The sequence below is a fragment of the Rattus norvegicus genome, chromosome 18, assembly GCF_021556685.1.
Source record: "Rattus norvegicus strain SHRSP/BbbUtx chromosome 18, alternate assembly SHRSP_T2T, whole genome shotgun sequence".
NCBI classification, from domain to species: domain Eukaryota; kingdom Metazoa; phylum Chordata; class Mammalia; order Rodentia; family Muridae; genus Rattus; species Rattus norvegicus.
This window is the reverse complement of record NC_141551.1, coordinates 53,243,516-53,265,112: the sequence shown is the minus strand read 5'-3', so window position 1 is coordinate 53,265,112 and position 21,597 is coordinate 53,243,516. Positions and strand designations below refer to the sequence as shown.

General features: G+C 43.0%; 1 long non-coding RNA gene across 1 annotated transcript; it reads left to right on the top strand.

Moving 5' to 3' along the window:
• Window positions 1–411: 411 nt before the first annotated feature.
• Window positions 412–13,844, top strand: LOC134483033 (uncharacterized). The gene is made up of 4 exons (XR_015642568.1): window positions 412–1,268; window positions 8,380–8,657; window positions 9,702–9,915; window positions 11,841–13,844. It is a non-coding gene; the product is annotated as an uncharacterized LOC134483033 (long non-coding RNA).
• The last annotated feature ends 7,753 nt before the right edge of the window (window positions 13,845–21,597 follow it).

Sequence of the window (21,597 nt, the reverse complement as noted above, 5' to 3'; positions counted from 1 at the left end):
GTCTCTAACTAACTACAGAAAGAAAGGAAAGAAGGAGGAAAGAGAAAGAAGGAAAGAAAAAAAAGAAAATGGCCATTTGCCAGTGGTTGTTTATGGAATTTATTAATGTAAAAATCTAGCATGACTCTCTACATGGTCATCCTGAGTCCTTATGTATGTGATATTCAAAATACACAGATGTATGGTAAACTGACCTGAATAAGTAGAGTCTAAGCAAACCAGTTGTTAGTAAGCTCCGCCTCTCTTCCGCCTCCCCTCCCTCCCTCCCCTCCCCCTCCTCTGCCTTTCACAAGCTCCTCTAGCATGTGATCATTGGCTACAGAAAGCCATGCAGTTCTCCACGTAAGACGACAAGAAGAAAGCTCTTCCTGATCCTAAAATAAATGACGTAGAGGTTTTGTAATTTTCCTCATAGTTCTATTTTCAAGATTGTTGCTTCTGAAGCTTCAGCTTTGGTAACAGCAAAGAGATCTATTTTAAAAGGAAGGAAGGAGGGAAGAAAGAAAGAAAGAAAGAAAGAAAGAAAGAAAGAAAGAAAGAAAGAAAGAAAGAAAGAAAGAAAGGAAGGAAAGAAGGAAGGAAGGAAGGAAAGAAGGAAAGGAAGGAAAGGAAGGAAGGTAGGTAGATATTTGCAGCCTTGCATCTGTGGATTAGTCTTATCTGTCCAAACTGTCCGGAGAAGCAGAAAAAGTCCGTTTTTCCATTCAGTTTTAGCAGTCATTTTCTGAGGGTAAAGCCATCCTGTCTTTCTAAAACCTAGTTTTGCAGCTTGCACAGCCTTTTCCCATCAGGATTAAGCTCACCACAGAGCCCTTTAAGCTGCTAGTCATGTCTTAAGAACACAAAGGCGTATGTCCACCCAGAATGCCACATCCACCGCAGCTTCACAATTTGTTTAAATCACTCCAAATCACTGGACAAGCAAGGACATGCACCTGTGTCCCAGCGTGCAGGGGAGCGCTTCGGGGCTGAGCAGAGCAGGCTGTTCACCCTCTTGAGTGTTTCCGTTTTCTCAGGGGGTGTTGAAATATTGCTCTTGCGACTGCAAAGGAAAAAAAAAAACTGTAGAATAAACAGCTCCCATGTGTCCTGCTTCAGATCCGTGTTGGCATGTGCCTCTGGGGCCACTCCAGGGTTCATCTGGAGTAGGTTCCCCGTTTGCAAGCTGGATATGCGAAGTACTTCTGCTCTCACTCCACCTGGCTACACCATAAGGAGTTAAAAGCTTTTTCTCCCCACACAGGGAAGCAGTACCCCAGCAAGCCAAGGTATGATTGCTTCTCTAGAACTGGCTGGGGGATCCTTAGGTAGATGCGATGATCTCATAGTTTTTTTCCACAGCTATCACGTGAGAGTTATCGGTAGTTCTTAGGTTCCAAATTTTCCAGATCCTGGCAATAGCCACGATTTGGGTCGAATTAACCTTTTAAGTTATTTTGTTTCTTAGATCCTTGCCACTGCACAATAGAAGCCCAAGCTGCTAACCTTCTGTTTTGCAAAGCCTCATGGCAAAGGTCTTTTCCAGGCTTAGCTAAACTCCGCTGCATGTGGGGATCAGTACACTCGAATCACAGCATTCCAACGAGGGAGTGGCTTTAGTAAGCCGACGAGTTCTACTGTAGCCACATTATTCTTTACAATACAGCCGACATAGGGAAGTATGATTCCCATTTAAAGGGATATCAAAGTTCCTTATAAAAAATTTACTCTGAACTAGATTAAAATTCTATAATTCATTTCGCACATCTTCTTCAAAAACTCTTATCATGAAGAAACTTTCCAAATTATAGTTACAGAAGCCATTTCTGCTAACATTGGAGTCTGAGAAAATTATGATTTAAAGAACTACTTTATTTATGTTCTGGATGAGAGGGGAAGTACTTTCTTTCATGTAGAAAGTGAGAAAGATGGGTATTTCTGGTGGCTGTCTTCTATTTTCTGCATTGTCCCCATCTCAATAGTGTATATTATTTGGCCCATTGGCACGAGGTAGGATCCCTTTTCTATACTTAGGATAATCCAGTTTCCTGGGAAATTATGTGAGGATCATTCTACTTCAAAAAGAACTTACTTAGCTTTAGTATATAGTGCTCTATGTATGATAACCAGAATAGTAGAATAGTAGCAAAAGGGACACACACACACACACACACACACACACACACACACGCGCGCGCGCGCGGGAGTGTCCCTATAGAAGACCTCTTGTCTTGTAGGTGCCACTCCATTTTTGCCAATTTGTCTTAAAAAGAAACACACAGCATCATTTGGTTGCTATAAATACCTTCACACAGACAATTTATATCCATTGACTACCATTTAATGAACACTTGTTGAATTGCTACTTTGAGCTAGGCTTAGCAGAGACACTGAAGCATAGAGGTCTAACACAGTCATTAAAAGCATGGGTTTGGGTGCCGACAGCAGGGGCGAGGGTCATACTGCTGGCAGACAAATTGTGCAGTATTGAGCAGTTAGTTAGCTGGACTTCTCTGTACCCTATTCAGCTTTCAAGGACATTGAGCTATCCTACTGGGACGAAACGCTGATTAAATCAGTTATCACCTTCATCCCATTTAGAGTAGTTCCTGGTATATATTTTAGTTATTAGTTGTTCTGAGAACATAGCTCAGTGGAAGTTCCTTTACCTAACGTGGGTTAGGCCCTAGATTCTAGACCCATCACTGCAGTAAGTAAATAAAGTAGGCATAGTTTCAATAGACTATTTTCATTCCAAACTCTCACTACGAAATCTGTATACCACTCCCCCCCATTACTTCTTGTTTTAAGTTTCACAAGAGCTTTAAGGGTTTATATCAGAGACTGTTTTATAGGGAGAGATGAGGGTATATTGAGTGGTGTGAAGTAAAAATGTGTAGTTGGTTGGCTGTAGTGATCATACCTTTAAAACAAACCTCACTGTGAGGTGACCGTGAGTACTTTTCCCCTCTGGTATTCATTCATTCAGAACGTTTCCAGCACCAGGAACGCCCTTCAGTAGGGGTGACGCTTCCAGCTGGGCACTGGCTAGATGTCTCCATGTTCCACGACAAAAGTGGTGTCTTCAGCAATATGGCCTTATTCTCAGGTTGCCAAGGGTAACCAGTAGGCTTAGCAATCACCCGGGCTGTTTGGGGAGGTGGTCTATGGGACCCCTTTGGCCAATGACCAATATGATGTCACCTAGTCCTGCAACTGGAGGTCTTACTTGCTGGCTATATGATGATATTGTCTCCCTCATGGCTCAGCTACAAACCCTGTATCCTACAAGTGATACAATGGGGTAACTATCCAGATTTTGATTGGATTTAAGGCCCAACCCATGAGATGGAGCCCATACCCGACACTGATAAGTAGTGAAGAACTGGAAACTAGATAGGTCATGGGCCTTAGAGGAAAGCCTACCAATATTATTCTATTAATCAAGCACAGCAATAAAATGATTCTTAATGGGTGGGGACATTGGGGACATTCAAACCTAAAGGCCTTCATCAAATCCCTTCCCTCAAGGTTCGAGCATCAAGGTAGGGTCCGTGGAGGTGTAAGGATTTTAAGAGCCATGGTAGGTGACATCAAGGAAACAGCATCTTCTAGGCGCAGCAGTGTTGAAGCTCACACGAACTCACTGGAAGTGTGACAGCCTGGGCAAGACAGGCACAAGTTCAAGCCAGACAGAATCCCAGCACTGAGACGGGGAAGTGGATGCAAACACAACCCCTTACCCAGAAGCTATTTGCGATTTATAGCTGCCAGGAAAGGGAAAATCCATTTCTCCAGTGCTACCCTGGGCATAGCAACTATACTCCAGCATAAAATAGACTCCATCTTTTTTGTGTGCTTTTGCTGTTGTTGTTGTTAACTGTTTTTATTTTTGTTGTTTTTGTTTTTTTTTCAGGTTTTGTTTTGTTTTTCTTTGAGAGAAAAAGAAAAATAAACTATGGATTTAGGTAGGGAAGGAGGTGGAGTCTGGGAGGAATTAGGAGAGTGGAAAGAATATCATAAAAATATCTTATAATTTTTTAACAACAACAGCAACAACAACAACAACGGCAAAAACGTTCACTGTAGCTTAAAGTCAATTGCAGCATTGTTCTTGGTCCTCTCAAACTTTGACACGAAAACCTCAAGCTCACTGTCTGGTTGCCCTGTCCTTTGCATAAATCAGCCTCCATCCGATGGCCATGTAGACTTGAGTCTTCTTTAGTAGAGAGTTCTCTCTTAACTGCCAGTTACAGGCAGTGTTGCAGCAGTCACTAGGATAGGCAGAAACCAATACAAAATAACTTATACAAAAATAAGGCGTAGCATAACTGAAGGAAAGGTGGGGCTTAATTCTCCCAGGCCAGCTTTATCCACTGGATAGAGATGGGACAACAGTTTTAGAGCTTTCAAATGATAGGAATATAGGTCTGGCTTAGATTGTGAAGGATAAAGCATTATTATTGGCCCATGCTGAGTTATGTGTTAATCTCTGGGGCTGTGGTTAGAAATAAGTTTTATATTGAATAGAAGGAAGAGAGTAGACAGGTAGGTTAAAATCCATATTCTTTCTAGCTTCCCCTAAACAAGTTAGCAACCCACCTGGGAGTGTGTGTGTGTGTGTGTGTGTGTGTGTGTGTGCGTGTGTGTGTGTGTAAAATATGCATCTCAAATTCATTTGCTTATAAATAAGGTCGTATACATGCTCCGGGCACTACCCCAAATATTTTATGTTTTGTAGCCTATACCCTAACGTCTGAAATTTCATTTCATATTTTTAATGTTTTCAGAGATCCTCAGTCTATAAGACAAACAGGAGAATTAGAATCACCCACTATGACTTTCTGTGACAAGCTGTTCTCTGACACCTGCCAGTCTAAAATTTAAGAGCCTAACAGAAATTAGCAACCTTCTCAGCATTCACCATTACTTGCAATTTTATAAGAGCGTCTCTAAGACCATCCATGGGGACACTTCTCATCTGCCACCTCACAGATGAGGGAACCAAGAGTATAACTTGCACTGTGTTACATTTCCCATTGGTAGTAGAGCATGGGTTGGCTGTTTTTGTTGTTGTTTTTGTTTTTGTTTTTGTTTTTGGTGTCCTTGTCAAAGATTTGTTTCCACACATTTTGCAGAATAGAGTCAGACAAGGCTATCTGTTTTTCAGTTTGGGGGCCATAGGGCATTGACTAGAACGTGATAGGGGTCAGAGTGGACCTCGGCACACGTTTGTTGGATCCATAGTCCTTGCTCACATCACCAAGTGAATTGTTGTCAAGGTGGATGCTAGCAAGGTTGTAGGCAGCAATGAGCTCGCCTACCCAGGTTGCCTTGACCGCGTCCACCGGGGCTGGCATCGTGCTAAGCACTGGCTGAAGGAAGGAAGCTTTCCCTTGTTTTCTTTCCCGATTCAGATTGCCAGATCCTTGTGTTTGATTTTAAATTGATGTGACAGCATGTCCTGTTTACTTGGATTAGCTCACAATTATTCTTTTTGTCCGCTGTTCTACTACACAAGGCTTACTTTTTCATACCTGACCGGATGCTGGACATGTCCTTTATGTGTTGGAGTTTGTTTAGTTCTCGCAAATACATTTCGTAACTGTATTTTAACAGCTCAGCCAGTCTGTGGGATTGGGGGTTAGGACATGGTGAGTAGCTCTTTTGCCTGTTAGCTAAACAATTCATTCTGTATTAAGTAGTACTTAGAACTACTGTGAGTCTCAGATTCACTAATGAGATCACTTATAGTGTTCGTGATGGTAGTGTTTGATTTTCCAAATCAGAACCCAAGGGCGGCGAATATGGACTGGAGAGAGCAATTTCGCATAGATCCTATTTCTGTTTCAAAACTGAGAAGCCATCGACCAAAGCCCTGAGAAATGTGAGCATAAAGCTTATGCCCTTAAGAATCAGTGAAACCAGTTTTTAAAGTGACACCCCACTTCCAAACAGGCAGCAACAGACATTACTTAGAGTTGGCCAGTTCTTTTCAACTAGCATGAAAGATGAGATTTGTTCTGTAATTTTCCCTTCAGACTCCTAAGTTCTTTGTAAAGAACCGAATTTACGTTTGATAAGAGGGAGAGGCTGACTTACTTACTGTATAAGTACTGGAAAATTTCCATGTGCCATCTGTGGGACTGTTAAAAGTCAATTAATGAAAAAGTTAATCAGCGATTGCCTGTGTGGGTGACTCAGTAATCCACCCCATCTGTTACACAACTATCTGTGCAAACACTGGGCTGTCTAAATGCTGGCCTCGTTTGTAAAGGAAAGAGGAAGGTTAATTCTACAGTTGGAGTCGCACTCATTGTACTCTTCCAGTGAGAACACATTCACTTCTCTTGGTGGTCTGTGGTTTGGGTATATTCCCTCTAAAATTTTATAGTCTCAACGAATGAGCCATCTTGAAGTAGGACTTGGCCTCTCACTACCCATCCATATCATTTCCTTCTTCATACTTTCTCTCATCAATTCTCTTCATGTGACTTCTTTCCATAACTTTCATAAAATCTCACATGAGCTTGCTTTTTCCTCATTCTTTATACTCTTCTTTCATTCTCATGGCCTCTCGAAGGGCCTCTCTGGATGTCAAGGGGAGGTGTGTCCAGGTATTGTTGGTCAGCCTTTCGGTGTCCTGAGTCATAACTTTCTGGGCACTAATTTCGATAATGTCTCATGGGTAGAGAAAATGCCTGTTTCAGATGGTGCCTAAAATGATTTTGAATCCTGTAACCTACATCATTGTTCTGAAAATTTTATGTGTTAGTTACACTGTTCATAAGCCTGGATTTCTATATAAAGGAAAGAAAAAAAAAAGCCCGCTGGTGTTTATTATCAGGCCTGAGAACTAATTTAGAGAGAGTTACTTAGCAGGAGAGGATCCAAGTCGTGCCTGCCTCTGGGTGAAACTGCTCATTGCTCTTCTCCAACTCCGAGCCTCTGTAACCCTAAGCATAGACACTCTGTCTGCGTGCATGAGAATCTCCCAAATCCTTCCCAATTGCTCCCTGCACCTTGGGTTCCTGTTGTACTTTTCTTTTCTTTTCTTTTTTTTAGTCTCATTTGTTATTTATTTATTTATTTATTTATTTATTTATTTATTTATTTATTTTTCTCCTTTGCCTCTGTCAGGTCCCCAACGTCACTAAAGGTTTCCAGAGAGAAGGGAGTATGTCAGAATTAAAAGCTTAACTTTCACATTCGTATATAAAGAACCAGTGCCTACTGCCTATTGCCTGAGGCCTCTGTCCCATGACGCTCTTGGAAATGCTATCTCAAGACAGAAGGTGTCTGTCCACTGTCTGTCCATAACTTTGATGGGACGAGGGTTCTAGACTAACCTATATCCTGTCTTGGTCAAAGAGCAAACCCAGCATGCTCAGTACTGAGCTTATCCTGCCCTCTCCACCCCTCGGCCCCTTTATGGCAGTGTTGCTGTAGATCTTCCTCTCAGCCTGTCACTCATGGACTCAGGGCAGTCCTGCCCTTTCTTTTGGGAGCCACCCAGTTTAGTGTCCCTCAAACTCTAAATTCCTCCATCTTTCTTTCGAAGGTGACCACCTACAATAGCTCCAATGTGGTTTGTCTACTCAAATGGTTTCAGAGCAGTCCCAAGGCACTAACAGGTTTTATCTTGTGTGTGAGAAAGCATAGCTGTACACATCATTCTTGGTACAAAGATGAATTTATGGCTCTCGTCTAGATGCCTATGCAGTTTGTTCAGTTTTTTTTTCTAAAATAAGACATCAGCGATAATCACACCAGGACTGGAGTCATAAGTGAAATAAGGTGTCCTCATCCATCACTATAAACGTCTCTCTTGAGAGAGAAAAGGGGAAAAAATTGATCTGTGGTAAGTTTTTCTGCTATAATGGACAGCAATCTGCGATTTTTAGGCTTTGGGGGAAAAAAAAATCAAAGTTTGTTTACAAGCACAGGTGGGATATTACATCAACCACGCAAAGTTTACAAACTAAATTCCTTGATTTTTCACAGTAAATATTAGTTAAGCATCAACTACGCGCCGGAGGCTACCAAGCCAACTGAATGTGCAAACGAAAAGGCACAGCTCCACTCCATTGCTCTGAGCACGGTGTTATTCCCGCTCCTGTGTTTGCTGTTCCCTGAGACAATGGCTGGGGCTCCTTACGTCAGACATTGCTCATACCAAGATTGTTTGATGCCACAGAAGTAGCATTTATAAGCCCACTTGTTATTATTCTAATGTCCCTTAATTCCATAACAGATAAATCACATGGCTTTGACTGAGGATCTATCAATATTTTATTTCCCTTAAAACAGAAGAATGTATGATTTTTATAAAGGAACGACTGTAGCCTCAGCCACTGCTTTTCATGGCTTCAATCAATATAAACTTACTTAACCTTCCAGATCCAAACGAGAAGAAACACTGTGTTACGTTTGATTTGAGGAGCAAGAGTCTTACATTGTGCCTTAAGCTGGTTCAGAATATCTTCATGGGCAGATATTTTGTACGCAGATACCTGTCTCCGCGGCACAACTGGATTCGACAGAATATCAAAATGTCTGGATTTGCGATAATAACCTTTGGAAACATTACTCCGCGGCAGAGGCCATGTTCACATTCTACAAAGGATGATCTTTTTGTAAAGCTTTTTTGCAGAGGAGAGCCTTGGGCCTCTTCCAAGGTGAGTCATGGCTTGCCTGGCTGTTCTATGAATTGGTTACTTGGGAAAATAAGGTAAATCACTATTGCAGTGTGACCATCAGTGGGGGCAACTGATGGGCATAGCATTGGACGAGCAACAAAGCCTGGCTCACTCAGCAGCAGTGTAGGGCCATTGGTGACTCCGTGAAGGCAGAGGTGACGAGCCTCCTGTAGTGTGTGTGTCTGTTAGCATGCCATGCTCCCAGAGGTCGGGTCCACTTCTTGCTCCTCGAGGGATCTACATAGCAAACGGCGAGTTCTATGCTGCCTTGTGGTTTTCTTGACATGTTTCACATAGGATAGTCTCAGCTCTCTAGACCCTTAGAGTACATGGGTTTGTCTTTTTTTTTTTTTAATAGCACAAAACAAACATCAATACAACAGTAGGAAGAGGAAAAGGAGGAGTAGAAATGGTCCTCTGAGGCTTTGTTTCAGAAGATGCTTTTGAGTAGGAAGAGCAGGGACTAGAAGTCCTCCTGAATCCTCTTGCCTGGCATCCCTGTTCCCCTTTCAACTCTGAGCAGACCTTTTTGTTTCGTTTTATGTATTTATTTTTATGTGCATTGGTGTTTTGCCTGCGTGGACGTCCGTGTGAGGGTGTTGGATCCTCTGAAACTGGAGTTACAGGCAGTTGTGAGCTGCCATGTGGGTACTGGGAATTGAACCTAGGTCCTTTGGAAGAATAGCCAGTGCTCTTAATCCGAGCCATCTCTCCAGCCCCAAAGCGGAACTGTTTGAGTCTTTTTTTTTTCTCTAGTAGGAAAAGACCATCCTCCGGGCCTACCTACCCTGTCTACCCCTTCCATTTTGGCAAATCAACTTGGTTTCCAGCTCCTTTGGTGTGTAACCTATGGCAAGTGTTTTGTCCCTGGTAGCCTAATCTGTACAGAAGTGAAACCGTGGGGTTCTTGAGAGGATTAAACAAAGGAAGCTATTAAATGGCTTATAGGGTGCCTGCTACATGTTAGCAATGCAATAAATGCTACTGTGTTTTGTTTTTCCTTCCCCACATCTCTCCTCACAGGCCTTTCGTTTGGCTGGCACATACAGATGGCATGCACAAATGAGAACTGTGTACTGTTCAAGTATAAAGGGATCTAGAAGAGATATTAAGTGGAATTTTTAGGGTAATGTTCTACATAGCCCCAGGTTTCCCCAGGGCATCCTGAGACCCATGACCTCCCTCTGACCAAAGAAATTCTACTACTATCAAGTTTGAATAATGGATATTTTTTTGGGTAAGATTTTATTTTGGAAATTGAAAACTGATACCCTCTATTCATCCTACCACCATTTTAAAGAGTTTGAAGTGATGCTTTGGTCCATTCTTCGTCTTACTGCTGAGGAAAATGAGACCCAGAGAGATTAGAGATTGGAGCCTATGCCTCCTGCCTTTTACCCACTAATTGCTGGACCATTGCCCTGCTTCAAGTATGTTCTCCTGACCTCTTTAAGGACACTGGGCCAGACCCTGCATAGCTTTACTCAGGAAGGATTCACTGAGTTTAAATACCTCCTTCACAACCGTTTAGCACTAATCCTCCTGTAAATGCTGCCATAATTCTTACTAGGGTACCGATGCGTGCAAAGATTCTGTTTCCTTACTCAGTGGATTCAGATCTCCAAAAAGCAAACATATATATATATATATATATATACAGAATTACTCAAGGTGTACATAAACATGTGATACTAAACATTCCAATAACACAGGCAGAGCTGGTAAGAGTCAGATCCAGAGGATGACCAAAATGCGAATGCTTCACCACTCCTTTTTTAAAAGGGGAACCAGAATACCCTTGGGAGGGTATAGGGAGGCAAAGTGGCAGAAGGAACACCCATTCAGAGCCTGCCCCACATGTGGCCCATACATGTACAGCCACCCAATTAGACAAGATGGATGAAGCAAAGAAGTGCAGGCTGCCAGGAACCATATGTAGATCTCTCCTGAGAGACACAGCCAGAATACAGCAAATACAGAGGCGAATGCCAGCAGCATACCACTGAAGTGAGAATAGAACCCCCGTTGAAGGAATCAGAGAAAGGACTGGAAGAGCTTGAAGGGGCTTGAGACCCCATATGAACAACAATGCCAAGCAACCAGAGCTTCCAGGGACTAAGCCACTACCCAAAGACTATACATGGACTGACCCTGGGCTCCAACCTCATAGGTAGCAATGAATAGCCTAGAAGAGCACCAGTGGAAGGGGAAGACCTTGATCCTGCCTAGACTGAACCCCCAGTGAACGTGATTGTTGGGGGGAGGGCAGTAATGGGGGGAGGATGGGGAGGGGAACACCCATATAGAAGGGGAGGGGGAGGAGTTAGGGGAATATTGGCCTGGAAACTGGGAAAGGGAATAACAATTGAAATGCAAATAAGAAATACCCAAGTTAATAAAGTTGGGAAAAAAGAGTCAGATCCGGGAGTGCTTCTCTACCCCTTAGTCTTGTCTTGAGAAGAAGTGAGGCCAACTCAGTCCCTACTCACCTGTAGAACCCGTTAACTATTAAAACCACAGTACATAAACCTCCAGGCATCACTTTATGTATCTACAAACACTCAAATGTTGTTTTAGTTTTTCACCTGTAAATAAAGCCAAACTCTGATTATAATTTGCGATAGAATTTTTCTCTTCTATAACATAGACATTATTTACTTTGTTTCTCAGTGTGAACATCCTTAAGTATGGGCAAATACATAGTTTCTTCCCCACTCTCTGCTGTTGTAGATAAGTTTCCCGGGATTCTTCATGCATACGTTGGTATGCAGCACGTTTTAGGGTGTAGAATGTATAATTGTGTACAACTACAGCACTCGCATCTTACATATGGGAGGCTGAGGCAGGGGGATCATGAATTCAGGGCCACCAGAAAAAGGAAAAAAGAAACAAGCAAAGGGTGGTTTTTAATTTTTTTATTTCTCAAGTAAATAGCTGAGGTATTATGGTTTGGATCTGAAAAGTCCCCAGAGGCTCATGTGGCAAAGACGTGGTTGCCAGACATTTTTCCATTAGTGATTGGCTCACAAGGACTCCATCAACGGATGAATTAATCAGCCGATGGAGTCATCTTTTCATGGCAGATTGGGAAGTGGCAGATTGAGGAGGCATCCTGGAAAGGTCCACTTTGTCCCCAACCCATTTCTCTCTTTTTGCTTCTAGGTCATGGCAAAGTGACCAGCCATGCCCACGACACTTTCTGTTGTGACTTCTGCCACACCACAGCAATGGAGCCCACGGGCAGAAGCTCCTGAAACTGACCCAATAGAAACCTTCCCACTCATGTTTATCTAAGGGATTTCGTTTGGACGATGAAAAATTAATCTAGCTGTAAATTGCATAGTCAACTAAACCTGGCATATATAGGCAGACTGCCTTTCAATTCCTGTAGAATTTATGTTCCTACCGGAGTTCTTTGTTCATTTCACTTTTATTAAATTTACTTTTTAATCTTTAATTTTTTCCAGTTATGCACGACTTACTGTTTTGCAAGTCTTTATTCGCAGATTTGACTGTTGTGTAAATGTTACTCCCGTGTGCACGTTCCTTATGCTCTATGTGTGTTGTGTAAACGGCCGGTGTCTTGGTTAGGGCTAATGTTGCTAAGATGAAGCACCGTGACCAAAGGCAAGTTGGGGAGGAGAGGACTGGTTTGGCTTACACTTTAATTCACTACTCACCATTGAAGGAAGTCAGGGCAGGAACCTGGAGGCAGGAACTGAGGTAGGGGCATGGAGGGGTGCTGCTTACTGCCTTACTCTTTATGGCCTGCTCTTAGAGAACGCAGAATCATCAGCTCAGGGGTGGCACCATTCTTCCTCATCAACTGCTAATGAAGAAAATGTCCTACAGGCTTGCTTACAGCCTGATATTAAAGAGGCATTTTCTCAATTGAGGGGCTCACCCCTCTGATGACTCTAGCTTGTGTCGAGCTGATATAAAGTCAGCCAGTGCGGGATTTTTATATTATTATATATTTTTTTTATAAAAATGTCTCTGATTATTGATTTATGGCTTCTCTATTATTTTATTGAATATTGAAGTATTGAAGATTGAACCTAGGACTTTGGCCATGCTAAATATATTCTCTACCACTTAGCTATACCACAGATCCTATGTCATTTTAAATATAAATTACCTTTATATCTATAATAAATAATCAGTCAATAATCAATAATAAATCTCCTTAACTTGGTGTACATAGATCCCACCACCTACTTGACTTTCCAAGTGGATGCACCTATGTTTCCCACAGCCATTCTTTATACCTCAGGCCTCAGAGGAGAGATCATTTGTCCTCACTATGTCCTGTTGGGTTTCCAGATTGTCTGTCTGAACCCATAAGCACTGTTTGCGATGCACTACCAAGTAAACAGAGCGCTCTTGGACTCAATGCAGCAAACGAGGGACCCTCAATTAGCTTCAAGACCTTCCTCATATCAATTAAGTTTACTGGTTTTAAATATCCCTATTTGCAACATGCGGACAGTGTCATCTACGCTTTCAAATCAATAGGTGCTGGCGAGAAGCCAGTGAGGAGGGCGAGTGGGAAGGAGGTGTAAAGATGTGGGCAGCTTCTGAATCGATTACGAACGTTTCTCCTATGACCAACCAGAAGTAACCATTATCCTCAGCAGAGCTGGCCCCGCTTTCCAGGAAAGGTGAGCCTGGCCCCCTGGGACATAGGCCGTATCTCCGACACCTGAAAAGATCCCTCTGCTTTTGACAAACGACTAAACTTTCTTCTGCGAAAGGCGAGGTCTGTGTGGCTCCATTCAGACCCGAGGAGGTCCAGACATCTCAGGTGCAACTAAGCAGAACTTGGAACTGCTTCAGAGATTCTAGATGACCTTTGTTGAAGTGTTTTTCTCTGCATTAAAACTATAAAAACTACGTGGAGACCTCCTCACCCTGTCGTACTTCGGGGCAAGCTGAAACAACAGCTACAATGGTTTAAATCTGTAACGTGGGGTGCTGAAGCTCACCTGGACTAATGAAGCTAAGTTTACCCATTCGCACGCAGCCCAAGAGGATCAGCTGGCTAAGGCAAATGCCTGGCCTTCCAAAGAGGACTGAGAGATGGGGCCCGGGCCTTGGTCCTAGTTCCACTCTCCCCCCTCCCCCAAATCTAAGAAAAAGTGTTAATACAGATAATATAAAGACTCACCCTCTGAATTTCTTGTCTAAGATTTATGTTCCAATCTCTGCCCACCCTCTTTTTTTTTTAAATTTTTTTTTTTTTTTTTTTTTTTTTGTCTAACTCTACCCAACCTACAGCAACCTGAGCATCCCCTCTGGTTGTCTGTCTTGTTCCTTCTCCCCTTCCCTCCCTTTCTTTTCGGTTCCTCCCAGTTGGTTCCTCCTTCTTTCCTCTCACATGTACTCCACCACCGTCTGTGTTTTCTGACTCCTTTAGTGGCTTATTGCTTTAAGAATTTCCTGCTGCACTTGACACATGAATGGGCTAATGCTTAAAAGATAGTATTCTATGCTGGAAGGAGCATTTTGTTTAGCAAGACAGTTAGTTGCTAATATTATAACATGCAACCAAAGGCATTCACCTGCATTTTGTGAAGCTTGGAGACAAAGTATTCAGAGACGACCACCATTACTTTGCTGTGCAGTTGTGAGGAGTAGGCGGGCCACTCCTGTTTGGGAAGACTAAGATTGGGCTAACACCTTCACACGCACCCCTGCCCCATCCCTCTGTTTGACTTACTTGGCAAGCCTGGCTACTCAACACCTCTTTGCCATTTTCTCCAGCTTCTATTAGAACTTATGATTTCACATGGGTGAGGCAGATCAAGTAAGTTTGGAGCTAAAGGGTTAAAATGGGTGCCAGGTGAGCTTGGGATTTGGGTTTAGTTGTCAGCACCCACATGACAAAGCAAGGTTGAATGGCATGCAGCTTTGGGGAGGCGGAGACAGAGGCTTGCTGGTCAGCCAACCCAGGTGAAGCAGTGTTCCAGCTTCAATGGGAGGATCTGTCTCAAAATACAAGGTAAAGACCAATGCAAGAAGACATCCTTTAGAAGTCTTTAGACCTCCAGACCCCTCAAGCATGTGCATTGAACTTCACATGTGTGTGAATGCACATACATGAGCACATGCACACATATGCAGAAGAAAGTGTATAGAAAATGTCTTTTCAGCTTCTACTGTTTGCCCAAAGCCCTTTAGATTGGAGAGTCAATGTGATTTTCTCTCTCTAATTCTATTTTGCTTCTCTCTCATCTGCCTTCCTGATCAGGTCCATATACCTTTCCTAGTTTGGTTTTCTTTCTTTTCTTTTTTTTTTTTCCTTTTCTTTTTTTTTTTTTCGGAGCTGGGGACCGAACCCAGGGCCTTTCGCTTGCTAGGCAAGCGCTCTACCACTGAGCTAAATCCCCAACCCCCCCTAGTTTGGTTTTCTATTGTTGTGATAGAACACTGACCAAAAACAACTTGGGGGGAAGAAAAGGATTATTTTAATGTATAGGTTCTAGTTGTGCCCTTTGTTGAGGAAAGCCAAGATGGAAACCTGGAGGCAGGAAGAAGCAGGGGCCATGGAGAAACGATTGCTTACTGGCTTGTTCTCCATGGCTTACTTAAACTTTCTTACGCAACCTACGACCACCATCCCAGGGTGGGTACCACCTACAGTAGGCTGGGCCCTCCCATATCAAACATCAATAAAGCCAAGCTGATGGGGGAATTTTCTGTATTGAGGTTTCTTCCCGTAAGGAATCTCTAGCTTATGTCCTCTTGACAAAATACTACCCAGCACATACCTTAACCAGTGTTAGCAGTCACTTCTTCTTATTGTTGTGGTTAGATCCTTGACAAAAATGACACAAACTTAAGGAGAAAAGAAGACTACTTTGGTGTGTCTGAGGCGGGGTTCTCAGAAAACACGACAGATGCAGCAGTCAGTGATTTTTAAATCAAAAAACTTAGACGTGTACTCACCTAGATAAAGGAAACACGTGGTCAGTTCAAATGCTCCCTCACAGCTCTTTGTGTGTGAGAGGCCTGCTTGCTTCCCTCAGCTTTGACCAAACCATCTTCTACACCTTTGAAGGAGCTGGTCTACAGAGTCAGGAAAACATCAGAATCTCCCAACTCTGCCTAGGACTCTTGAGGAAATGAGGAAGCTATAGTTGTTCTATTCTGTTAGGTTAAGGAAGATTCTCAGGAGTCGAAATATCAAATAATTACAAATTCATCCGTGGGATTTTATTGGTTATGTTTATATGGTGGCTAATTTGAACAACTCAACCAAGAAACACCTAAGAGAACTGTGTGTAGTAGTGCACATCTGTTATCCCAGCACTTCGGATGTCGAGACAGGTGGGTGAGAAGTTCAAGGCCAGCCTGGGTTGCTTATGTAATGAATTTGGATCCATAATCAGGCTCTCTCAAACTATGCAAGCGGGCAACCCCTAGGGCATTAGTAAAACATGCTGAGGGGCTGCCTGAGAGGATGCTTGCTCTTGAGCTGACTAGATTCTGAGAGCTGCAATCTAAGGGGTTTAATCCCTTCTTAGGCTCAAAATTTGAATAGACTAATGGGAGGAAGAGAAACTATAAAAAAGAGTTTAGTTGCCACTGGGCGAGTTTAGTTGGCCTTAGAGCCTGGTTCTTACCTTGACCCCTTTGTCACTTCTCTCTGCTTCCTGCCTCCCAGGAGGTGAATGGCTCCTCCCTCCACACGCTTCTGCTATCATGATCATCATAAAACAAGTGTATAAAGCCGAGGAAACACTGGTAGAGCCCCCTGAAACTGTGAGCAAAAGAAACACCTTCCCCTTTTAGTCATTTCTATTAGGTATGATGTTACAGGGACAGATAGATAGGAAAATGTCTCGTGGTGGATTCTTCCTGTCCTTCCTCATTTCATTGTTTAGGTATCATTGGTTTCCAGGAAGACATTAAAATCTGTGTATCAAAAACCATAAGTATAAACTTAGAAAGTCCAAGGGTAGAAAGCTTGCACAGCGTCATGGGTAGAGTGGGCAGAGGGTTGTTTCGCGCAGCGCTGTGAAGTTAAACAAAACCAAAATCTTAGACGTTGTTTGCTGTTCCTGAGCCAAACAGACCAATAGATAAACATTTAAGGTATGAGCTAATGAAAAGGTTTGATTCTCTGTTTTCATTCTTCCTTTTCAAATTCCAGTGAACAGATTTGAAATGAAACAGGAAGTCAAATGTTCTCAGGAATTAACGAATACAACTCATGACTTTGGAAAAGCGTCATCTGTTTATCTACTCTTTGAGAATTTCATACACGTATACAGTGTATTTGCTAATATCCACTGCTGCCCCCCAACTTCTCCCAGATACTTCTCATCTCCCCTTCCCAATTTCACATCTTCTTCCCCCCGTTTATAATCCAGAGTTCAATTAGAGCACTCCGTGTGCACGAATATAGGGCATCATTGCAGCATCACTGTGCACCCATGAGAGGCCACACCCCTGAAGACAGCTGACTCTTTCTCCTCTAGCAGCGGCCAATCAAAAACTGCTCTCAGCTCCATGACCCCTCCCCTATCCATGCTACGTTGCCAGGCTTGGTCTAGAGATGGTCTTGGGCAGGTAACCACAACTGCTATGATTTCTCATGGCAGCAACTCTGTCATATCCAGGTTTTTCTCCCGCTCTGCCCGACCTCTGGCTCTCACAATCTCTCTACCTTTTCGTCTGTAACGTTCATTCCTCAGCCTTGGAGGGCAGGGTTGAAAAAAGATGCTCCATTTTGGGGCTGAGCACGCTGCGGACTTATCTTTAGCACTGTGGCTAAATGTACAAGTTTGTAACTCCCCTTGGAAGGAAGGGTTTGGGATTCGGCCTGGAAGGTGCCTTATCCTTCAACACTGGGCAGATTATCAGGTGTTTTGTAGTTGTGGTTCATTTATGCAATTCATGTCTTCTTCATTCCCTTTGGGAAGGTGACTCTTTTAAATATTGGCTAACTCCTGTCCTTTGTTGATGCCATCCCTACTAACACCAATGGCCAGGTTGGTCTACAAAGCCCTTGGGTTGGCAGGAAACCATCTGGCAGTCGAACCATTGTTCTGGGCACTTCCGTAAACTCCTGAAGCTTACAAAGAAAGCCCTTGCAGTGACGGCTTTCCAGAACTTTCCAGAAAGAAAAGTCTCTAACAGAGGAAAGGCATCATCGTGGACTCCCTTCAGTTTGGCTACTTAAAATAATCACCATAACGCCCACACTTTCATTTCTCTTACACGACTTGTTCTGACTCAAGGGTTCTTACTGATCTGCAGTAGATGATAATAAACCCCTGGATCACTTCCTGTTCCCAACTAGTCAGACAAACAAGGATCTCTATACCCTCGACGTTCATTTAGAGTTCAGGTGAACGATAGGCAGGCAGCTCACCTCAGAGCTTCCAGTTTCAACTAAACGCTCTATTTTACTTTGGATACTTGAGGGAACAACTAGTCACAGCCCCAACCATAGATCTGTGTACCCAACAAAGTACCTGCTGGTGTCACGTACACTGATTTCAGTTCAATTTGTGCTAGAAGGACTTTCATTAAAAGTTAACAATAGCTGGCATTTGTTGAATGTTTGCTAGGTATCCACATTACAGTAGGCAATGTATGTGTTAATGTGCTTAATCTTTCAACACAAGTCCTTGAGAGGAAACAGAGGGGAGCCATTTTTCATTTTCTGGGAATTTATGTTCTGGGAGGCCTGGATTATTTTGTTTACTGTTGCATTCTTTGACTCTTGGAGAGTACTTGGCACATAGTAGGTGCTCATAAAATTCCCATAGGATGAGTTTATGCACACCCACATCAATGAGTGAATTCTAGAGTGGCTTAGACAAGTAGGACCGTGCTGGTTAGCCAAGGTAGTTTATGGGTTGTGTGTGGACTTGGGTGTCCTTCTGCTGAGAAACAAGAGCCATGATTGTTCTCCCAGTGTCATGGACTTTGAGAAGCCTCTGGCCACAGCAAATTTACGTCTGTCATTGCTGCCTCTTTGGCGCCATATGATGATATAAGAGGAAGTAACATAGACTACTGGGATCGAATAGTCTTAAATGCTCAATTAACTCCATGATGCTCCAGTTCCACAGTTTGGGACTAGAAACCATATGAACAGTACAACTATTACATAGGAAAATGTATTGCAGATAAAACACCCAGTGGGCATTGTGCTACCTGCCTGTAATCTGAGCACTGGAGGGGCTGAGATGAGAGTTCAATCCCAACCTGGCCTACAGAATGAGGCCTACTGAAGACAAGCCCCTACCCAGCACTGATGTCTCCAGGGAGCAGGCACTCACTCACGGTTTACCTTTTCCTTTCTTGTGGAATGTGATGCTCTTCCGCTCATCTTTGGAGAAGCGCAGTCCATTCGTTCTTCCTCGGGGGAGGAGAGCAAGGTAGAGGAGGGAAAGCCGTAAGGGGAAGGACATTGACGCTGGGGAAAGAGAAGGAAAATGTGCTCAAGTCCTCATGGATCCCCTGCAGGTACAATGCTCCTTTGCAGAGAGTTCAGTATGTGTGTTAATATTCTGAGTTAATTCTGGCATTGGTGGGTATGGAAAAATAAGCCAGGCTGACTGCGAGGTTGTGGATGCTGGAACAGAGCCCGATTAAATAGGTTATGAAATGCTGTCTGTAACGTGTAGCCGTTTTGAGGCTAAGGAAGGCGACCGTTTTGGAATTTTTATTAAGGGGAAGGATTAGAATTAAATATCACCAAGGAGTCAGTTTTTAAGGAAAACTAGAAATTTTAAAAATGTACACACATGGCTGAAAATACCCTCACGGTGTGAGGGAACAGGTAGGCATGGCTCTTTTTTTTGTGGAGCTGGGAACCAAACCCAGGGCCTTGCGCTTGCTAGGCAAGCGCTCTACCACTGAGCCAAATCCCCAGCCCGAGGGAACAGGTAGAAAAGCAACCTGAACACCTTGAACAGTTCTCTTGAAGGTGACACCCGTGCTTTGCAGAACTGAGGAGAGAGAATTTTTTTCCTGACCATCTCTCCTCTTCCTCTCCCCTCTCTCCCCTCTCTTCTTTGGAATAGGGTCTTTGCAGTCTTTTTAGCCAAAGCAGGAGTCTGAAACTTCCTTCCCTGCCTCGGCCTTCTGAGTGCAGATATTACGCACATACCTCAATGTACTTGGTCTTGATTTCTTCCTTTTATATGACCTGCCTTGCACATTTATCTCACAGCGATGGTCAACTCTGACTGGGCATTAGAAACATAGGGACAGGGTCACACGGGCAGATCATCTTTGAGCTTAACATTAGTCTCTTCTTCTTCAGCGTGGTCTCCCTATGTACACCAGGCTATCCTTAAACTCCAGACACTTTTGCTTTGTCATAGGCTATATCTTGAGATACCACCTCAGACAAGGAAACTGTACCAAGGTCATGTAGTTTGCAGTAGAGGGTTTCACAGACAAGGGTCTCGAGAGCCCCATGCTTAGGTGTTTAATGTGTTGTGCCAACCTTACAGTGTGTTAAAAACTCAGAAAAAAAAAGTTAATTCCAAAATAGGTCACTCAGCCTGGTCTAAGGGAAGTTCTCTAGACAATAGCTTCTTATCTGGTTGGGCAAGGCACCAAGTATGGGACCTGAAAAAAAAATTGACACCAGCAAGTTTTCTGAACATGTGATGACCAAAAATTAATTCAAAATCAAATGGGCAATGAATTTAGTGTTTCTGACAGTTCTTACTCATATTGCAGTTCTAGAGTTCGCTTCGGGCTTGGTTCTGAACACAGAATATGCACACTTTGCCCTGTGCAGACTTACCTGCCATGCCGTGCAGGTGAACACTGCCTGAAGCATCTCAGCTCAGACCCCATACAGTTTCATGCTCCGAACTGCCTCGTTTTCCCCCTGTGCTTTCAAACTTCTCTGTTCTTGGAGAAGAAACATTACCTACATTAATAAACACGACAGAAAAAAAGAAAATTGACATTTTAATTATTGCAACTTAAATCTTTAAAACCTCCATACCTTCCCAAATACCCAACCGACAAAACAGAAGTCTGTGTTTCTGTTGCTTGAGGGAGATGGCGTAACTCATCAATACTCATAGGCTAGTACCCTCACTGGATATCATATATCACAACAACCAGTCCTCTTAGTTGTGGTGTTGCTTTTGAAAGCAAGGATCTTTTCACTTAGAAAAACTAGAAAGTCCCATTTTATGCTTTTATTATTTAAATGCCCATATTTTAAAAAGCAGTTAGCCTTTCAGACTCTATGCCTTCTTTCTTTCTCTTAAGAAAACAAAGAAGTAAAGAAAAAATGCAAGGATTAAATAAAATGAACGAATAAAGAAAGCAAGAAGGTTCAGAAGAAATACATCAACACAACTCAAGTCAGAAACCACAATATACAGCAAAATGCTCCAATGAAGCAATATGAGACGACCTTTCCCCCAAATACCTTTGAATTCATTTTGTCTTGTCCATCTGCTGCTAGCCTTAAGAGTGGTTTGTATGCTCAATGAGACTCTAATTTTCTCTTTGTGAGTGGTTGTTAATTGTTGAGAATGGGAGCTTGTGTCCACTTCCCCTGTCAGTACTGAGATCCTGCCTGCTTTGATTCTGATCAGATGTCATGCATGCTACAACAATCTCTTTGAGTTCCTATGTGCAACAGACCTGTTAAATCTGGATGACGGTGTTTTCTAGGGGTCATCCATCAGCTCTGGATCTTACAGTGTTTCTCCCTGTCTGAGCAGTGGGTGGGAAGGGATTTGATGAAGAAATCCCATTTAGGACCGAGTGTTCCATGATCTCCCACTCTCTGAACAGTGTTCAGCTATGGGTCTCTATATTAGTTCCCATCTATTGCAGGAAGAAGCCTCTTTGGTGATGGCTGAGAGAGACGCTGCTCTATGGACATAGCTGAATGTCTTTAAGAGTAAACTTATTGTTCTGTTTC